The sequence below is a fragment of the Zootermopsis nevadensis genome, unplaced genomic scaffold (assembly GCF_977971745.1).
Source record: "Zootermopsis nevadensis isolate Lab colony 2312 unplaced genomic scaffold, Znev_1.0 Znev_ptg000017l, whole genome shotgun sequence".
Taxonomy (NCBI): domain Eukaryota; kingdom Metazoa; phylum Arthropoda; class Insecta; order Blattodea; family Termopsidae; genus Zootermopsis; species Zootermopsis nevadensis.
Window position 1 is genome coordinate 8739019 of NW_028259149.1, and position 21952 is coordinate 8760970.

General features: G+C 38.4%; 1 protein-coding gene and 1 long non-coding RNA gene across 7 annotated transcripts in view; one reads left to right on the plus strand and one right to left on the minus strand.

The window, feature by feature from the left end:
• LOC110839326 (uncharacterized) overlaps window positions 1-7843 on the plus strand; it is a 31619-nt gene extending 23776 nt beyond the window's left edge. The window contains exon 3 of the long non-coding RNA XR_002546432.2: window positions 5528-7843. This is a non-coding gene — a long non-coding RNA (uncharacterized LOC110839326). The remainder of the gene's footprint in view (window positions 1-5527) is intronic.
• MESR6 (misexpression suppressor of ras 6) overlaps window positions 1-21952 on the minus strand; it is an 841969-nt gene that overhangs the window by 415718 nt on the left and 404299 nt on the right. The gene's annotated exons all lie outside the window — the stretch shown is intronic.

Genomic DNA, 21952 nt, shown 5'->3' on the forward strand with positions numbered 1-21952 from the left:
ATATGACGGTTGAGATTCGAAACCGAGATCTGCGTACGGAGCGGGAGTACCAACCACTCCACCACGAAATTCATTTCGCACCAAAGTCCACTGCTATGCTGACTGAACTGTAACTTTGCAACTAACGTTTAAAAATAAATTCAAATTAGAAAAGGCAGCTCATCTCTAACCTCAAAGTGGTATCATGCTTTCTAAAAAAAGACGCTGTAGCTTCAGTGGGCAGCTTTGGAATTTGCTCTGCAAGATAATGTTTGTTCTTTACGCATCATTAATTTGGTCACGGAGCATGTTACAAGTTCTGTGCTTGAATCGTCACTGTTTATCTAAGTCTGCAGTAAATTTTGAATTTTTCCACCACGTTCGCCGTCTACACGTGGTCTTAAACTGGTGGGAGAAACATGTGCGAAATATGTTTACATTGAGAGAGACGGTGGCGTGAAAATTATGTGACGTTTATTAACTGAAAATAATCTTATCATGGCAAACAATAAGCTTAAACTGCACAATGAAATCGGTTGGGTTAGGTAGATGTATTCGTGGCAGTAAATCTGCCACACGGCATGTAAATAACGCGTTTGTTGTCTGAAAACAGTCTTATCATGGCAAACTATGCAGTGAATTCGGTTGGGGTAAATAGCTGTATTCATGATAATAAATCTATTATACGAAAAGAAGAACGTAGTTTCCACTGGTATAAAAGACTTACATATCATAATGCATAGATAGGGGAAGAATCAAAATGTAGTCAGAAAAAGTTATAAAAGGCAACACTATCAATGTGTGTGTGTGTCTGTCTGTTTGTTTGTTGTGGGGGGGGTTTCCGATTTCATTATTTTTTGTACTCGCGTTATGACTGCTGCAAAATGAAGACAATGTATAAATTCTATAATTTCAGTCGTCTTCTCAGTGGCGTTATTATATCATACAAAGCCGTACGACAATGGCAAAGACTACTTACGCAAGAAATAAAGTTATTACTGTACTTCTTCATGTAATCCAGGACCCTTGATATTAAGTCAAATTATTGAAATATGTATCCTTGTAAAATGCAGGTTAAAACAGGAAAATGGGGGAGGGGGGATGGATTATTGTCCGTAATCTAGCAAGAGAAGCCTTGCCAAGGTTTTCATTATTAATTTTCAAGTTTCATTTCACATGGGATTGAGGCGTGGCTCTCTAGAGACTGCACGGGGGGGGGGAAGAGGTGGACGCGTCACCGAGCCAAGGTTAACTAATTGACGACAATGCCCTCTCCCCTGCGCCACAGCTTGTTCTGATGATGACGTCACAATATGGCGACGTCTCTCTCTCCCCTCTCCATTTTTGCTATAAGCATCAACCATAAACAGTACCACCGCAGCCTCTCTGCATGCCAAGAACAGCTATGAAATTCCTAAGTTGTGATCATTACAACGGGCCGTAGTCGCATATTCGCCTTTTATGTGCATATTTAACACTGTTTCCCGGCATGCTATCTCGTCCCCTTTGGTAAAAGACGTTTTAAACGGCACAGAGACGACTGTACACACTTGCACATATCAACATTCCTTTCACAGGGGCAGATGTGAAATGCCCGACGTCTCTTCACATGCAAGTTAATGTACAATATAATTTCATTCGACCTAACCTATATGATATTGCCAGTTTCATTGTTTCTGAAGACGCAAAGTATGGTACCTAAAATGGAAAGGTGTTGTGAATGCTCAAATGGTTTATGGTTCATGGTTTATCCCAAAGTGACGATACTATCGTAACGTTTGCTTCAAGTAACTGAAGACAAACCAATCAGCACGAGCGGTAGTTCAGCCGGGAGCTGAAGAAACTCACGAAACACGAGCATTACCGAATACAAAATGCCCCGACGCTGAGTTTCTCCTTCACTCTCATTAGATGACATTTAATTACCCGCGGATTACATTTCTTTGCTTAATATCCTAATTATAAACTTGCGTATGTTTTACTGTTCAGAAATAAATGTGAATATGACCCATACCTTGCTGAGTAGCCTGTTGTATTTGACCCTGCTGTGACAGCGCACTGCACACCACCTGCTCTCCCGGGTAAACTAGCAACGTGTCACTGCAAGCATGACAGCCGATTCCCAGGAGGATAGCATGTATGAAAATTTTCTGTTCCAGCCACAAAGTCAACAGTGCCAACGTAACAAAAAATTCTCTATATACGTACAGTAGCCAGCAAAAATAAGGGACTGTAATGATTGGCCTCAAAGTATGACATGATCAGATAGTGAATGTTGGGGCAGTTTATTCTCCGAATCAACCGGATTTAGTTACCTTTTGTACAGATGCTTTTCTCTAATGGAAGTGCCACAGACAACTGATCCATTTTGGTTAAATAAAAAATACGTTAATATCTTATATTGTTTTCCCAAAGACGTTTGTTTCAAGTGTACACTTAAACTTTTGGAATTCATTACTCATAAGTTAATATAACTTTACGATTTATAATAGCTTACACGTGGAAGAAGGATAAGACCGTTCCCATCATCTAATTCAGTTGTAATTTTTTATTTCTGTAGAAAGAAGATAGTTTTAAAAATTCCAACTGAATAGATGTGCGTATCATAATTACTTAAACAAATAATATTCATACTTTTAACAGCAGGGTCCAGAATGTAACCCTAAACCTACCACATTCAGCCCATTTCCTCACAACATATTTCCAGGTTCCATTTTAATATTATCTTATAACCGGCTCGGGCTTCCTAGTAACGTTCTTTCTTTAAATTCACCAACCAAAATTTGATTGTATTTCCTGTTCGTCGTTCGTGCTACATTCCCCGCCAATTTCAATAGCAGCATCATTCTCCATTCATTCTCAAACTGAACCTCTTCCAGAATAAAATACGTTTTGCATTGTGACAGAACACAAACATTGTGTTCAATTTAAAATGCAGACCTAATTGCTACACAAGAAGCCTTGTTGCAGCTCATGCACTGTCTTGAGTCAGCACGGCTCTAATTTCAGTTGTTCCGTCGCTGGATGAACACTTGTCACAATCCTGCAGGTCGAATTTTTCATACCAGTGAGTGTATTGTCTTATTCGGTACGCCAAGTACACTCTGCTTAGGCCCATAGCAATTGGGTTTGCTGTTTCGACATCCCTGATGTTCTGAGACAACTACATGATACTGAGTGTCTGACAGGCGTATTTAAGGGGGGGGGGATTTTAGTGGTATGTTAAAACTGAAAGTAGATATGACCACATGAATTGTGTTTCCTTAAGTAGCATGCATCAATGATTTGCCGAAACGACACGCTTTTTGACAGTGAAGGTACTTCGTTAAGATCAGTGCGTCTTAGTTTTTAGCTTTACCAGATGTGATGTTACCCCCCCCCCCCCCTGCCGTCCCACCAATTTCCCTTTCGGTGGGTTCTCTCCCTCTATGTTCTATACGTCACTATATGTCAACCATCGAATTACGAATTTCACGATTAACTTAACCTCAGAAAGGCGGGTGAAAGAGGGAAGACGATAAGATTACAGTTGAAACAGTAAAACAAAATGAACCAAACTTTCTGTCAAAGGAAACGGAGGATTTCCTCACGGAGGTCGATGATTTATTTCGCCAAATATCTTAAATAATTAGAGGATATGTCAGTAGAGAAATTAAATTTTAAGAAATCTCTTCTATTATGTGAGTAATTTAAGCTACAAAGAGTGCCCATGCTCAGATCGGAATTTGTTAAAAAAAAAAAAAGGGGGTGACAAACGAAATACTCCGACTTATTAAACTGCACAATTACGACAATACAACAGTAGCTCTATCAAATTTCAAATATTTTATCAGTTGAAATAATTTTGAAAATTCCGAGTAAAAGCGAAGAAAATATTCATGAAGTATAGTCATTAAAAACTTTTCCTCTTAACCTGATTCTTCCTCTGCCTTATTCCCGAGGCATATAATGTAAAATTTAAAATAACAATTTGCTTTCAAAGTAAGACTTAGGCCTATTATAAATGAAATCTCTTTTAGAATATGTACGTACAGTCGTTAAAAGTATTCTAATTATTCTCTGACTCAGAAACAAGTTAAATAACTCCTTGGAGCAAAGTCTTTCTCGTGAACATGATAGTTGCTAACTGGTCAAAATCCCTTGGGGTTTTGTGGAGCCCCGTGTTTATAAGAGCCCACCAGTGAGCTGTATCAGCCAGTTGAATCCAGTCAACACAATCACACAATATTCATTTACGAGTCATTTTTAGTATTACTACACTATCTACTCTTAGCCTGTCAGGATTTACGTTAAATCTTAGACAACGCTACATTTCTCATCTATCGTAATTAACACTACAGCACTTGAATAGAGTTTTGAAGGAAGGCAAGTGTGAAAAACGCTGAGTAGGATTTGAGGTTTTCACGGCGGTGAGTCAGAAGGTGGCTATCTTCCGGATTGTAGCGCACTGTAACGTTGTTGGCAGGGCCACGAAGGCTAAAGATAGGGACACGAGGTCCCTTAAAAATGTTGGGAAAACCTAGACGCTACCCGACGGAAGAATCCAGAAGACCGGCAGCAGTAAAGTTCCGTTTCCACGCCATTATCATTGTTCTCTTTCGACTAAAAACGAATTATTTGCTGTTGAAATTTAAGCTGGAGGCTGCATTCCATAAAATTAAAACTTACCCTTATAGTTACAAAACGTATAAATTTGGGTTTAAACGTAATTAAATGAATGACCATTCTTTTCTCTTTCTACGACTGTTTTATAAAACAGTTTTAAAGAAATTAATAATTTGTAACATGTAGAAAGATAACTTTACACAGAAAGCCTAAATGAACATGATAAATAATAGCAGTTTACATAATTACTTCAGAAAGCGGATATAAGAGATAATATGACATCACATAATTCCGACCCACAGTTTTATAACAATTTCGTAATGTTTATGGAACTAAAACTAGAAATGTATTGGTAAAAAGGACAAATGCAGTGGCCTGAAAGCAGTTCGATTTCCAAACGCATCAAAAGTTACAAGATCGAGGCAGTTCCATGCCAGTGATGCTCGTAGCACAGCAAGTCGTTCAGTGTGGCTTGTGACTGTACTGAATTACGACTCCGAATATATTATAACGCAGTTGAGTATTTTCACTGAAGTGAGAGGTTTTATATAAAGTATACTAATAATTTAAAACTTAAGCTTGTAACCAGGATATTTCCAAATCGACTGACATAACTTTAAGATTAGGGCTTACTGAAATCGAAACTAAAAATTTGCTTCATTAAATTACAGTATTTCCTCGATTTTAAGACGCTATCGATTGCAGAATGCACCCTTGATTTAGTAATATGTTTTCAGGAAAAAATACGCTGTATCGGTTCTTAGATGCCATAAAATATCAGACGCACCTCGAATTCCGAAACTTTAAGATATGATAGAGTGCATTTTAAAATCGAGTAAATACGGTATTAATAAAGTGATAATCACTTTTGAAATACCATATACGATAAGGCCTATGACGATAACTTGAAAAACTTCATACTGAACGCTGTTTTGTGTTTCAGGTGCACTTTACATGGTAAGTGAAGTAAAACATAAAAATGATTTCTAACTATAAGAACTATGCAAACATCATAAATAATAAAAGCAATATAAACCCAAGAAGACAAGATAAGAAGACTCATCAGCGCAGAGCTCGGCTCTTCTCTGTGCAGTGTTACCAATATTAAGAATGCTATCGACGAGAATGGTAACTTGCCAGCAGCGAGGTATAGAGTTCCTACGTAATAGTTGCAATAGTAGGAACTTCATACCGTGCTCTTGGACTTGCCATAGACGACACAGCTTCAGCTATCAAACAAAGAAACTAACAAACGTTCACAAAAACTAAGATTTTCATCAGCTTGGAATGAATGAATGAAAGAAAGAAGATTCATCCCGAGATACGTACAGCTTTAGTGTCAGTAAACACAACTGACAAAGCACCGCTGCAGTTCTGACGTCGTGTAAGACCGAGTAATAATGCATCCTACTATTTACCTAGGCCACAGAATATAACGCTCCATACTGTGATAATCTGACCAGCAGAGGTCAGCGATGCAAAGAGCACATGATTCAGAAGATATGAATCAATTACTACGAGAGTGTGTTTTGATACTGTCTCTGTACATAAGAAGTCTCCCCTCTATTTTATCTCTTACTGTTATTTGTCATTGTTATGTGTGAAGAACACCTTTTGGGCGCAAGAATTATAACAGGTCAATGTTGAAACCGCTGTGCAGCAATGGAAGCTGAGGTCATTGTTACAGCGCAACACCGACCACATTAGTACAATGACGTAAGTGGTATGACGTGAAATGTACATAAAACATTATACTTTTCCAATCTTGTTATTCCCCTATTCATTTGAGACACAAGAAAGCAAGATTTGTTTTTCGTTTAGAACTCAAAATGAAATAATCCTGGCTGAATTTCTCATCTGCCCGCAAATACAGTTGCAATAAGCATGGCAGTATTTTAATGCTGAGACACTTGTTGATATTTTATCTTAATTTCCTGGCATCCCAATATATATCCGAATAATAAGATAATCCTTGCTCATTACAGTACTTTATTTTCTGCAGTGGACGAACTCTAGATGGGTAGACTTTCAGTCTCTGTAGATCTGCAACAGACCGTCGATTCCACTTAACGAGAAGAAACATAGATAATGCAAGGATTATGCAACTATTGTTGAATAGAATAGCCTATCCCAGTTATATGGATTATCAATCTTTGGATAAATATAGAATCGAGGGCATCGTGCCAGATGGGCTTATCAATAAAGCAGCTAATTTACTGTAGACTGCATCCTTACGCTCATTTAGTTTGAAAACGTACATTAGTAAGTGTTCATACGCTCAAATAAAACTGCGTGCATTTTTGTATAGAGTAGCATCAGCATTACGGCCTTCTGGCATGACAAACATCCCGCTGTTCTACGTTGTCAGACCAAATATCACAGATTATGCAAATATGTTGATTCCCCCTTCTGGCACGATGCCCTATAAATTAAACTTCAAACAGTACCAGAGGAAAAGTTATTTGTTATTAATTTTTTCAGTGTAAGGACAATCTGTAGATGAATTTTTGTAAGATGTTTGTTTTCACTTATGCTAAACAACTTGCATTCTCCTTGAAGATAACAGCCTTCTGGGATATTTCGCGGTGTGGCAATGATCGCCCTGAAGAATGAGGCATTAAAATCTCTGAAACATCGGCCAACTTCTACGAAACTACACGTCGAAATATCCCAGCAGGCCACCGTGAGAACCTAAAACGTCAGTTTCCTTCTCTTTTCTTCGATGGGCAGGTATTCACTGCAATTTAATGAAATTTCATTACTGTGCAGTAATTGGACCGATTTCTCTCTTTTATTTAGCTTGACCGATGACGGATGATATTATGTCGGAAATTAGTAGGCTACTGGCTTACATTGGTTAATTATCTTGATACAAGACTAGCACTGAACTGTTTTCACGATAATTTTTAAGTACGTTTCCATTAAACACGTCGTGTAAATAGAGATCTCACGAAAATTACAGTAGCCACTTTAAGCTTGCTGTATAGTGTTTCTGAATTTAGTCCCACAGGTAAATAAGACACATAGTTATTTAATTTTTGTACACAAGAGGATAAAAACAATATGAAGCAACGTTATCGTAAATTCTCTTTTTATTTCCAGCAAAAACGCTTCAGTACTCCACTCCTCATTTGCCTCTCGTGTTCATGCACGTAATAATCTGTGACACTTGTAATTTACTTCCAGATAAGGAAAGAACCAAGACAGCTATATATTTTGTAAGAAAACAGTTAACAAATTAAAGTTGTTTGTAAGCAAATAAAAGCAGACCTACATGAAATGCCTTATCATCGTACCTTATTTGAATTTAATTATATATCAGTTTTTCTGGTAAAAATATCAGAGTGAACAATAATTTTGATGATACGAATCAGAATAGCTTGTAATACCTTGTATATAATTTTCTTTAAATGTAGTTTTGCTTTCAGATATCTTATGTGCATCCTGTAATTTCGTAAATGTGAAGTCATGATGGTTTATCCAATGTAATACTTACATTGGATCAAGGTAACACATACTCTAAGGCTTTCGTTTATAAATTACCATGCACTACAGAACGTGTACCTTTACTATTGCCCCACTTTATCACGGAACTGCAACACGGCTGACTTATTTCTGCAACTATATTCATAGTTTTTTCCCTTTAAAAGGGAAACTAACTCCACACATCTGCAGCTTATAGTGGCTCAGCTGGTAAATATCTACCCTTAATTTTATTGAATTCAAATGGTCGTTGTCGTATTCTGAAGAGCCGCCATTGGTCCCTTGTCCTCCTCCTGACACATCCATTCCATACAGCCATCGGTTTATTTCTTTAAGATCAGTTTTAATATAAGTAGACTTATTTTCCTCATAAAGAGAAATGTTTTGGTTACAAAATATAAATAAGACTAGAAAGACTTACTCTAAATTTGAACAAGGATATCTTCCAGAGACATTACTTACTCCACATACAAATATTAGTGATACAGAAACCCTTTTGTGCGAAGTTAATGAGACAAGTAGTTAACACTTCTGTTTAATATCAGTGTAGTTTCTCAAGAATTAATACAGTGACAAGAACGACTTCGCACAAAGTCAATAAATTGAGAGCAAAAGAGGGAGGTCTTGCGTCCATCCGGTAGACGTTTCGTATAGGAAACTACACAATGAATTTTAATTACATTTAATATTGTACATAAGAACTAAAATTTATCAAGCAAGTTTAATTTTTATTCGTAGACTTCCATGCATGACATAAAATACAGGCCTATATATAATTAAGATCTCGTAAATTACGTTTGAAACACCTACGATACAGTGAATATTTAGGGATATACAAAGCATATCTTCAGTTCAGTGTATTGTAGTATACCGTTATGAGATTATTTTTACAGCAACAGGCAGCTTAAGTCCAACGCCAGGGGTACGAAAAATAGTAAATAACGCTTTATAATGCACTTTCCTGGTGCTACTAACTTTCGTCACATAATCACATCACGTGAAAACAACCATAATACACAAAGAAAGACGAAATGTAGGCCAAATGACATGCATACTCGTTACTGTCATCAAGACAGTTCTTTTTATAGCAAACATTCCGTAGTATTTATTCTCGGTTTACGTCTGTTTGGCGACATCTGTTTACTTTGCCTCTGTCTAGTGACGTTTGCAGCGCGGACAAGTTCCAAATATTTATTCCAATTAATGTAAATTTCAAGTGAATCAAGTACCATGTTATTCTACTGCGAGCCTCTAATCTCATGAAAACCAGTAATAGAATGAATTTGTTCACTGTTGTTATGTTATTGCTGATAAGTCTATTAAGATAGTCGCACAACATCTATGTCTGTAAAAAGTTCTTACAGTAGACTTTCACATTCTGCTTCCATCTAGCGGCAAGCACTAAGGCTGTAATTGGTATGGGCCTATCGATTTATTTTTACATTCCAATGCACGGAATATTAGAGGCTGAAGAAAGTTGCATAATTCATTCTACTTCACATACAAGTACTGCTATTATTTTGAAGTTTTGCAACACTTCTGATATGAGCGACAAAAGTGTTCAAATAACGTAGTATATAGAACGACTGATATTTCTTATAATTGTTATAAGTAAAGAAGAATGGCTGACATCGGTACGCAGCTGACATTTGCACAAGAAGTGCCAATGTGGAAGTCGGGAGCCAAGCAACACGACATGCTCTCCTGTACGGCAGTTGGTAAGATGAATCGACATAATTTGGAGCCGCCCCACAGAGTCAATACAAGTTGCTTGGAATCATTTCCTTATTCTTCTCTTCTCTTCTCTTTTATTTTCTTCTTTCCAGCTTCAAGAACTTCCCCTATTACCAACAGCTGCTGCAATTACTGCATCCAGTCGAGGAGATGCTGATATGTTCGCAAAAGGTTGATTAATTTAATTCATAGCAATTTCATCGTAAATTTCAATTATGAAGGACTTCCTGTATTCATGTTACCCTTAATTTAGGCAAGTGTACTGCACATTGGACGTTGAACAGAAAGCTTCTTCGCTTGTTATACAAACTATACTATTCTCTTTTAGCATTCTGAACAATTTAAGTATAGCATTTAGCTTTAAACGCAGACGTAAAGGTGAGAGTGCAATAATATATGTATATTGGTCTTTTTACTTGGGGTAAAGCGACCGGGCGTGAAGCTGACACCTCACCTCTATCCAGTACCGTGGCATATCAGATCCCCAAAAAGTTCTTCATGGCGTGGTTTTTTATCAAGCAACAGGAACAACCGCACCTTTTACATATCATAACTTTATTTTTTTTGCGCGTGCTCAGGTTTAACATCATGGGAGAACATACGCAGTGACCTTTCTACACCTTGACCTTCTGTACGGTTTACATATTTTGTACCCACCTCCAAGAATACACGGTGTCACAACTAAGAGGCCATAATTTTAAATGCTATCCTCCACTTGTTCTTTCCTACGAAACGGTAAGAACTTATCAGGCCCTGTAACTAAATCTTATCATTCGCTCATACAATCAAGAAGTTCCCCAGCCTTATGAAACCCGATGATTCATTAATGTGTAAACAAGAGTCCGCCACTGGAAACTAATCTAAACCAGATGAATTCAATCCACATCCGTACTACAGAAACTCACGGCATTCCAAAGTTCCAATCTCATGTCTCGTTGCTTAGGACGTTCAAAGTCCAAGATCCTGAGTAACAAGTTCTTGACGGTGATGAGTTGTCACTCCCCGAGAACGAAGACCACATATTTTGTAGGTCGCCCTCGACTGCTCATTCAATGCTACCTCCCATATTTGGAGGCCGTCTCTTCCATAAGCAACCTCCGTACGCGCCGAGCCGTGTTGACAAGGGACTCACTTCATCGGTCCAGACATAACACATAAATACTACACCTCAGGCTTAGAGCACTTATGAAATAGTTTTCTCGGTTGCTGAGCCATGTAGTCACTCCAACCCGCGAATACAGATGCATTATGTTCCTCCGAAACGTCGGTATACGACTAGAAAACAACACGGGGCAACTAACCACAAGACCACGATCTGCACTGATGTCAATGTGAAAATTTGAAACTTAAATGAATATTTATGATTCATGGCATTCAATTATACATTCACATCACTGTTATTCTTACACTGCTCATGCCAAATTTGTAAGCCCATGCTTAATAACACGTTTATTACAATACATTTACTAGATATCCTGACATAAGGGGTAAAGTACTTTTGAACAAATGGCAGACTGTATCACAAAAACACGACGTTGTGTGCAAAAGGTCTACGAAGAAAGAAAAAAGGAAACTGAAATGGTTTTACGTAGGACTGACTGATGATTATCCAAAACGGTGGATAAGCTGAATGAGAAATATTATTTCGCAAATTCGTCACAACTCTTAACCACTCGTCATAATAACTCGATTCGTCCTCACATGTGTGTTCGAACCTAGTAAATAACATATTTTCGTAAGTTCTGTCCTATGTCTTGGTCATCCAAGGAATCTGTGTACATTACATGTCCCCACTAACATAGCGTGGATAAAGAGATACAAAATTTCTCGTCGCTACTTCGAAAGTTATTTAGAGACGCATTTGAAATCTCTGGAGCCTGGGGCTCGTATTCTAGAATAATATTCTGATCTCTGACACGACACTTGACTTGTATTTGGTATTTTTCGCCTGTCCCATATTTTAAGCCATAAACTGCTTCTTGCTGCAACCAATTCTGATTACTCATATTTTATTCCGAATGTCACATCCGTACTTTATTCTAGCTATAAAGTCGCCCAAATGTGACTTGTGAACAGAAATACAACAGCTAGATGCACCGCAAATAATCTTACCCCCATTCAACCTCAGAAGACTTACAGCTCCCGCACGCCATTTTGTTATGCACAGGCAATCACATAAACGTCAAATTCCTTTCTCTTGGGAGTAACTGGTTTTACGTGCAGAAAAACTCGCTGTTTTAAAAAACGTAACATAAACGGTCATATAAATCCTTAAATTCGATAGCATATCCATGGCACCAAGCTTTCATCTTTCATTTCGGAGTCGTAATGCTTCTTTCAGACATGTTATGACTTTTCTTTCAACCGTTATATGAAGATAAAATCTTTACTTACCAAGGGCTAGACATCACCATACCTGTTCTCATACCCGCTAAATGAAATGTCCGACGCATAACTTACAGACTTATTTCTGAAAGACGGTTTGTCGTATCAAAGAATCGGAGTGTTTCAAAAGTGATACATCCAACACGCGGCTTCGCAGATGTCCACACATCTCTAAATATTCATCAGATAGGTGAGGTGGGTCGAAAACACGCTCAGAAGTGGTGGAGACGAACACAATTGGAATGCCCGAAGGGAAGAGGCCAATCGGAATGTGACAGGCGTAAATTGGAGAATATTATTAAAATGGATGTTACGGGAAAAGTATGGAAGAGTGTGGACTAGATTCATCGGGCTCAGGATAGGGGCCAATGGAAGGCATTTGTGAACACGGCAATGAACCTTCGGGTATCATAAAAGACGGAGAATTTCTTCAATGGTTAAGTGAGTAATTCCTCAAGAAGGATTCTACTCTGTAGAATGAGTCCATGTCAAATGTCACGAAAATTAACTTCAGAATTATTTCTGAACAGCAGACAAACACAGAGGAGGCATTATAATAACCATGAACTTCTTTGTAAAAAATAGAAAATATGCGTATTACACGAGGATGTTGTCATGAAACGTTGCAGTGGATAGCCTATTGTCAGCTGACTTGGGGTTTCGACTTGCGGACCGCGTTCAACAAGACCACCGAATGACGGAAGTCTCTGCACGATTCGTCACGCTTGCCTTGTGAACAACACCACTAGCTGACTCGCATCTTTTACCCTTCCTGTCTTCCGAGAACGGGATACCCTTTCAACCGCCAGCAGCTTGAGACTGGCGTATGGAAGTCGCGATCCATTCTGTTCCGCATTCGAAAGGTCCCAGGTACATTTCTTGACCTGAAGGCCAAGTATAGCCTCCTGGCTAATGGGTCTGAATTTCTCATGGCGGTAAAGATATCGATTTTGGTCTTCTGGGTGGTAACGCCGTGTGGACTTGTAGGTTTTGGAGGAAGATGCTGCCTCTAGCTTCAGGGCAGGGTATCGCCTTCATCTTCTACCCTTAAGATTGAAGCGATATGTCCCTCCGAAACGCTGGTTAGCCACATACAAGGTTAAAAAGTGTTAGAATCAGAAAGCATCATTTCAAAATCCGATTAGAAGTTGAGATGTCACGACAACCCCAATTAGCTTGAAGAATGGGACTTCTAGGGCTTCGATGACGTGTAATGACGATGGCGGTGGTAGTGACTGTTGATGATGGTTGAAAAGATGATGACGGTTATTAAATTTATTTCATGGCGTGTAGTGTGGACTAAAGCCGCCTCCTTCTCCATTCTTCAGGCCTCTGAGAAAAAGGACGAAATTGCCGCCAGCCATACCAGTGTCATTTCCTCTTAAGAGTTTCCCATCAGTGCATGTTTCATTAGATGAATGTTTCGTGAATTCCAACAAGAGCGTAAAGTAGTTTGGACCGATTTCTTATGTATATAGCTCACGATTTTTCGTGGCTTTCGAATCCGACTTAAGGCTATCATGTATACTAACGCAGGGGGGAAAAAACTGCAGCTTTTCAAGCAAATTCAAAATAATCTTGCTTCTGTCTTCTGAAAACGTACACAGAAGCCAAACAAAGCATATGATGAGTATGGCGCTTACAGTACTATGGAGACACCACAGAAAACGTCAGTCTTCGCAGGGCTTGAAAAATTATGTAAAAGTTATATCTGCGAACCCAATAATTCTTCGCTATCACAAAAACCTCTTAAAATTACCACCATCATTATTATCTAGCCTTTAACCTCAGAGGAAGAGAAGAGAATAACTTAGTGGCCCAAACACTTTTAAATAATACTTACAAATTCAGTTTTCACCTCAAAAAAAAAACACAACGCTTCTCCATTTCGTCTATATTGTAACATAAGTCCCTATTCCACTTATTAATATTAATCAATTGTAACATGAAAACGCCTTCACATGTGTGTATTGCGTTATAGATAGCATTGTTAAATTCAGAATTAATATTACTCTTACAGCTTGCAATTATGCCTCCTGCGATGATGATGAAGCAATCTCCTTTTTGATATCATTTTCCGTAACGAGATCACTTTCTCATGAGTAAAACCGCACGGGTAACATCAGCATTCTTTTGAACTGATAAGTAGAATGACAGCATGTCTTGATGACTGTTCATTCACCCCACCTTATTGGATATCCTATATAAACCTATGACCCCAAGGCACATTATCAGAAGGTGGTCATAGAGTTATAGAATCCGAAATACTACCAACATCCAAAGAAGCCTATTACCAACTTTACTTCAGGCACTTCCAAATGTATTACAATATATAACAAGTATATACATTCGTGCTATATTAAAACAATGGAGTGAATAATAACAAAAGAAGGCTGAGTTATTACTTCATGCAATAAGGACACAAAGACATTAAAATATATTTTTCTTCGCACGTGCGAAACAATACTTTTCCGTTCCATTTGAAGCATGTTACTACATTGTAGAATGAGACAATAATATTATTTAGATAATCACATCCAGAAGTATGGAATGGGCGAGGAATGTGGGGTGCGTTCGTGATTCTGATTGGAAAGCCTTTAAAGGAAGAGATCATTCGAAAGGCCCAGTTGACGATAGGAGGATAATATTAAAATGGAGTTTAGGAAAATATGGTGGAAGATTGTGGACTTGATTCGTATGTCTCAGTATCGAGACGAATGACCTAATCACATTAGAGGAGAACAAAAAAGACGAAAAACATCATTTAACTGATTCTGATATTCTATTTTCAAAAGTTGGTAGGTCTGTGCGACATTTCTTCTACGTAGGTAATGGGCGGTAGAGATGAAATTGCCACGTGGATCAGTTTATTTGAATAGCCTGTACACAGCGAGAAAGCTGTGGTGTAAGACTACAAATAGTCCACTTTAATGCTGGACACTGGAGTGGCCGAAAGGTGGGCTGGCCGTGAATTACGTGTTGCATGCATTCCGACGTGTATAGCCCCACCCAAGCAATAACGAAGGAACATTCCAGCTATAAAAAAGTGACAAGAGCTGAGTAAAAGTTGTGCCTGGTATCATGTGCGTATCCACGATATTTCGCGTTCACTGAGGTTGCACAACAGTCAACAAGTAGATAAGAAGTCTGCCCCATGGCCTTACGCCGTGCGTGGGTTTTCATGTGACGAGGTATGTTTCTCTTGTAAAAACTTGGGTTTTCTTGTACGATCCTTGACTTCATGAAAGACAGTTGCGGCATATATATATTTGTGATAATAGTGGATATTGTGCTGACATAATTTTTCAAGGACATTTTATGAACGTCCTGCTAGAATCCGGAAAACCCTTACGATTCTTGGAAGACCTGAAGGACGGAAAATCCTTCGGTTCACACCAGTTACTTGTTTTAATTGATGTTTCGGTGTTTAGATAAGACACATGATGGACTGGGAAAGAAGCACAAACATTTTTACCAGGTCACTGAGGAACTTAGCAAGCTAAGGCACAATGATAATCAGTCATCGTCACAAATAAAACATAATTAATTTTTGTTTCTCAAGTTTGCCAGTACCTACTATTCTTCCTGTCAAAAAGTCGTAATTTATAGCACAAATAACGTTAATTTTATAAACCACTTACAGTTTTACTCTCAGCACAATGTTGTTTTCATGATTCGTCACAATTTTAATTGGTCTTGACTTCTTTCAGAAGTTGTACGTAGTTATAACTTAACATACGTGAACAGTAGTGTCCACAAAAATGTTTATATCAGACTTCTCTCTATTAATAACAAATATTGGGCGTGCTGTAATGGAAATTTCAGAATTCTATTGCCCAAAAATTAAAATTCTACTGACGATGGTTGTCTTCTGGGTTGCTGCGCCGTGTAGTCTGGTACAAATATACCGATAGCCATCTTCAGACTCACAGCCGTGAAAACCTCAAATCCTACATAAAATCCTACTATATATTTATTATTCATTTATTGTAAAATAATCAGCGTTGCAATTCAGGAATGGTCATAGTCTTGTCTTTATCGGTACGTGATGTTGCGTTAATAATAATTAATCCTTTAATATCACTGATTGCTCTAGCTATAAAACGTAAGTTGTTTACCGTACAAGTTTCATAAATGCAAAATTTCAGGATTCGATTGGAAATTAAAAGACATTTTACACAAAGGACTTGACCACATGCGTAGTTTGACTGCAGCCGAAAAGTTTATTCAGGGATCCACTGAGCTCAGAACAGAACGAGGCTCCTTGCAACAGCTGGTGGCTACCAGGTATGATTGGTAGTAGCCTACTAGCAGTCACCACTGCCACTGCTCTGGGCGAATCGTTGACCACCGGTCATCAAAAGCCTAACCAGGTGCTACGAAATTTCTCCACTAACTCGTTACCCACATATTTCAATATAAGAATGCCCAAACCCCTTGGTTATGGTGGTTTTAACTCTACAGATAATAACTTAGCTTACATTGCCTAAGGGCACCAGGAAAAGCTGTACTTATCATGAAAGGATAATGTTCAGTCGAGTTGATAAATTATTCTATTAAGGCCTGTGACAATAATTAATACATTAATTATACCAGTAATAGGCCTGTGTTGGACGCAGTCCGTTGTCTAAGGTATATTTAATATGGAGTGTCGTGTATTATTGAATAAGAGATTGTAATATGCCTCAGACAATGGACAGTGTCCAACGCAATGTTGAGGTATATAACTAGATAGAAGTTTCAGTCGCGTCTAGCCAAGCCTATATCTTAAGCCAATAGGACTAAAATATAAAAATCTATAACATAATTATCTTCATCCTTTAATAAATAGGCTCTCTGGAATGTTTTGAAATAATAAATGCCTGTATTCAATTGGTCGGGTCTTTTTATAAGGGTCAACTCATCGTGGGATTCAAACCAGTGGCCCAAGAATAAGCAGCAATTGCCATTGGCGTGGGGCATACACGCACAACAATGGGAATGGATCGTTTTTAAGTCGGTGACCAAATTTGACATGTGAAGCTGTTCGCTTACCAAAAACGAGCAAGGTCGTGACCTTCATACAGAGTTTTATGGAAATCAGTGAATTTGATCAAAATTATTATGAGTACGCACAAAGAAACAGCATGTCCTTCTATGTTCTTTGAATTTACATCCTTTGATACTTTACATTACAAATTGACAAGAGAGTGTTCATGCGTCCTCTAATTTTCGATAACACACATCGATAATTGAATGTAGCACGTCATAAACAGCTGAAAAATTCAGATTCACGGGAGCTTTCCATACGAAGCCAATGAAGAACTTCATACTACCGTCAATAATACAGTTTAATTACTTTTACGTGGCAGATATTTGAATAAATACGAGCGATTAAAACGCAGTTTACTGATTCAAACTACTGACGTTATGTAGCACTGAACTGTGACATGGCTTGTGAAATGGATTCGAAAGGATGTAAAACGAAGTGGCAGTGTCCTTTCTAATGTACTATCCCAGCATGTATGTAAGGTGTGTGTAAAGTCACGAAAACTCCATTGAGGAAAATCGATCTCCGATCCTACATTTAAACCCGGGACCTTTCAAATACGAAGCTGCGTTCGGTAAGACTGACTTAAATTACTCTTTCATAAGTGCCTGCCATAAAATGTGTGTAGGCTTCGAATTATTTGCTACGTACTCCAGTTGATAAGATAAGGCCACTATTAGCATGCAGGTCACTGACTGCACATAAAAATAAACTCCAAAGCTCTGTTTTGTAGACAAGGTTATTTACTATAAAGGAAAGACCAACATCGGATGTACGTACACACAGTCGGTCATGTGGGAGTGACAAAGCAACTAAATGTCTCATTTGTGTCCAAGGGCAGATAACTTTCCCTTCCTTTCTTGTTTGCACGCCGGTACGAACCTCCCAGTTCTGCAATGAAATATGAATTCCTGAGCCGTTGTTTGAGATACTAAAGACAAGAAACACGTACACACATGACTGTCAGAGATCATGTAACGTGAAACAAAATGTGTAATCCAATTAATTCCTTTGTTGTATCGAGCTAAGAGTGCATAGTCGTTGACACTGTTAAGCCTTGGGAATAATTCCTCTTGAATTTATCAGAACCCTTGCCTGCGTGTTGAAGGTAATGCAAATAAGATTCGCACGACAGGTAGATTTTCGTGACAATGTTTGGAATGCTGCTTTAGCCCTAAAGATGGAGGCAGTGCGTTCCTTCAAAACTTTGGTTTCTATCTGCAAGTCCACACGGTGTACAACCCAGAAGACCAACATCAGCTTCTGGACATTAATTTCAGCGTTTGTGGACTGCACGTTATTTTTACAAGTGATGTGGGAATTGGACCCACCCTAATGAGACCCTGAACTAGGTCAGAAATTTACTGTTTATTCCTCTACAGAGACACACACCTCACGCCAGAGGGCGTGCCTCCTCTATCCCGTTAATGATGCAAGTATTTTCTGTATACGTTGCCACAAAGCGCTCGCTATTTGCATTGACGGAATAACTGAAGGATTGGGATCAAATTAGGAAAAATTAAACGAAGAAATGGTTCACAAATTGAATGATTTGCATATTATTTAAGGGCGCTGTATTAACTGCAGATACTATTAAGGACGAAATCAGATAAGATTCAATGTCAGTGCTAAAATATTGCGATTAAAATTATCCACACTAGAATAATATTATTTCAGTATCAAAATTGTCTCCCTTGAGGGCACGTTCTCAATAAGGGAAATGATCTAAATAGGTTGTCTTGATAGATGATCTAGCGTCATTATCTCTATTTTGTATTTTTTTTAAATTTTACATTTATATTAGTGTTCCCTAGGTGGATTATTTGTTTTTATTTATATTTCTTTGTGTATAATACTGTTTCTATTTTGGGCTTGCCTGTATTTGGCTGTTATATTTAATACTGTACATGTATAAGTTTAGTTAATCTGTTTGTGTAATATTTTTCATTTTTATTTCATTATTATTGTATGTATTATCAGTGTTTGCCTGTTATTGGCTTCTTGCTGTTGGCAAACACGTAAATAAATAAATTGAATTGAAAATTGAAAGTGAATTGAGCCTTACTTGAAACAAATCTTCCCCAAAGGCATGAATCGGATTGTTCAGGATAGTCTCAGACAAGATCCTAATTTACATATCCACGAATCGGATCGCTTAGAACAGCCTCATTCGAAGGGTCGAATTATTAAGTTAATTGAATGTCCTATCCACTGGGGCTGCCAGGGCATGAAGCTGACTCTCACTGACCTCATGGAACAGTGTGTGCGGACAACTTCACTTTTCGTAACTTACAGTAGAGTATGAGGCATAAAGCAACCCAGAAGATGACAGCAAATCTCTATGTAGTGACTACCAAATAAATGTGACTGACAACGCTAATATATTTTTCCGTCCATACTCGAAGCACCACAGCATTCAGACAACGAGGGTACATTCACTTCCAGACGAACCGAATTACTGATCGACGTTTCTGAGGAGCTTTCTGTCTTCATCATCAGATTACACGAAGCAATATCTTCATACCCATCGCCGTAAGAACCAAAAATATTACCCGATTGAGTTCAGATCAATTTACTTGGAGCCATATGGAACGAATGTTATTAAAATAGTTCTCCGGGTTGAAATTAATACTACAATGGTTGAAAAGCATGAAAGTTCTTAGGCTGCTTGTCAGAACGAACAGACGGTGTTCCAGAATAAAGGACCGCACTGTGCTGGTCCGTACACGCGCAAGCCAGTAGCTCCAGCCCAAGGAAAACCAGTCTCTCTACTCTTTATCTCATTTCGGCAGCAAGCGGGTCGATTCACAACAAGCGGAAGACCAGTTCACAGCCACCTCTTTAGTTTCCTGCGTACAGTCCTACACTATCGAGCCTACTAAATGAGTGAAAGTATCTAAACCCGTGGGAATTCAGAACTCCATAAAGCACAGCATTATAGAGAAGGTAAGAGTCATCGCGTAGTGTCTGATGGACGTGATATGTCAATCTGGTGGTAGCAGATTCCTCCAAAACTTTGGAAGCCTCTTCCAATATTACAAATACACCTTTTTCCCAAGCTCTTGACACTTTACCATGAATACAGAGGCAGTGGCCTACTTTCCATTTAATGTCGTTGTGGTAATCCTTCAGCCCGGAAAAAAACTTGAATGTTACGAATTGGCACAGAGGGCCTCTAACTTGAATATAGGAAGGCTAGATTCGTGGCGTATGTAGTACGTCTCAGCCAACGTGAATTTCGAGCAGAATTTTGGTTGGAAAGCCTGGGGGAAGTTACCATTTTGGAGACCTTGGTTGGAGAGCCTGAAGAAGACCACGGAAACCGTACACTCACTACTGTGGTGATACTTTCCGGTTCTACAGTTCAGTAATCTTAACTGTTTTCAGTCCTTTGGCGTCTTTGTGCAACAGCAGACTCTGAAGTATTTTAGATGATCATTCTAAGTCATAAATAAGAAATCGTGATCCGCCCTCGAAAGAATAAAAGAGGTTGAACGTATTCTTGTGTCTTTGTGTGCAGAAGCTGAGCACAGACCAGCGTTTCATGATAACAGCTGGCAAAAATTATATATAACCCTCACAGATAACACTTGTTCAAGCTTAAAGCTATTGTCACAAGACTCATTATAAAACACGTTCATTCTTCTTTAACGAACCACTCTTCTGGTAAAAACCGCACAATGAACATGTGAGTATAAATCCGTATAATGGCGCCAGAAGTGACAGTCAGGATTACAAACACACACGGCACAACCGACTTCATTGTGATTTAATGACAAAGAATGTTTCTATAGAGGTCTACCTGAAGATGCCTTTATTATTTATAAGTTTGTTATAACTCAAGAAGGCTCCACACGATACTGTCTATGTACGTGGCCTCATCGAATTATTTTACTGATAATTAAAAGTCTACTTAGATGAAAAGTCAAATACTTCAGAGCGCCGATTGTCCGTGGCCCAATTATCCGTGGTATCAGATTGTGATCTTTCGAAGTAAGTTACAAAGAATCCCTCACAGCTGTTGAGACATTACTTTACTCCATGTAAAATCAAGATGACAATGTTGACCTTTTACAAATTCGTGGGTACACAAAAAAATAAAAAATAGGCCAACAGAAAATCAAACAGAAATTGCTAAATTTATGATAAAATTACTTTAAGAAACAGTGTTTAGTATTTTTTATTTTTCTTGCTGGGACTATCTCGTTATCCTCCCAGGGACATTAATGGACTGACGTAATACAATGCTTAGGAAGGTGTTAACACAACACATATTGGAGAAACAAACTTTACACCGCTCCTCAACCTATAGCTAGAATCCCAAGAACATAAGAGGTTCGTAATGTTGAATCTTCTCACACTCAAACTGCCTGGCTCCGCAACAGGCCAAAAACATATTTTCCTAATTTTCTGCCGCTCGAAATATACTCTGTGCTGGTTACTACTGAAATGCAAAAATGGAACGAAGGACTAAAACCACGTTCAACAAGATGATATATTTGTAACGACACTGACGCAGTAGATGCTGACAGGTCTGAAGCAAATTACTAATGTCACCGCGACCATGAAACTCTTTGAGTAGAAACTTCTGCGCATCAAGGCCCAGAGTTCTAGCTTTAACAGGCACTTACGCGTGACTTCAGTTCGGTAAAGCATCTCTAGGACGTCTAGTCATTTTTGGATTCCTTCATCAAGAATTTTTATTTTGGTATCTAGCTTTTTTTTAAACCAAAAATT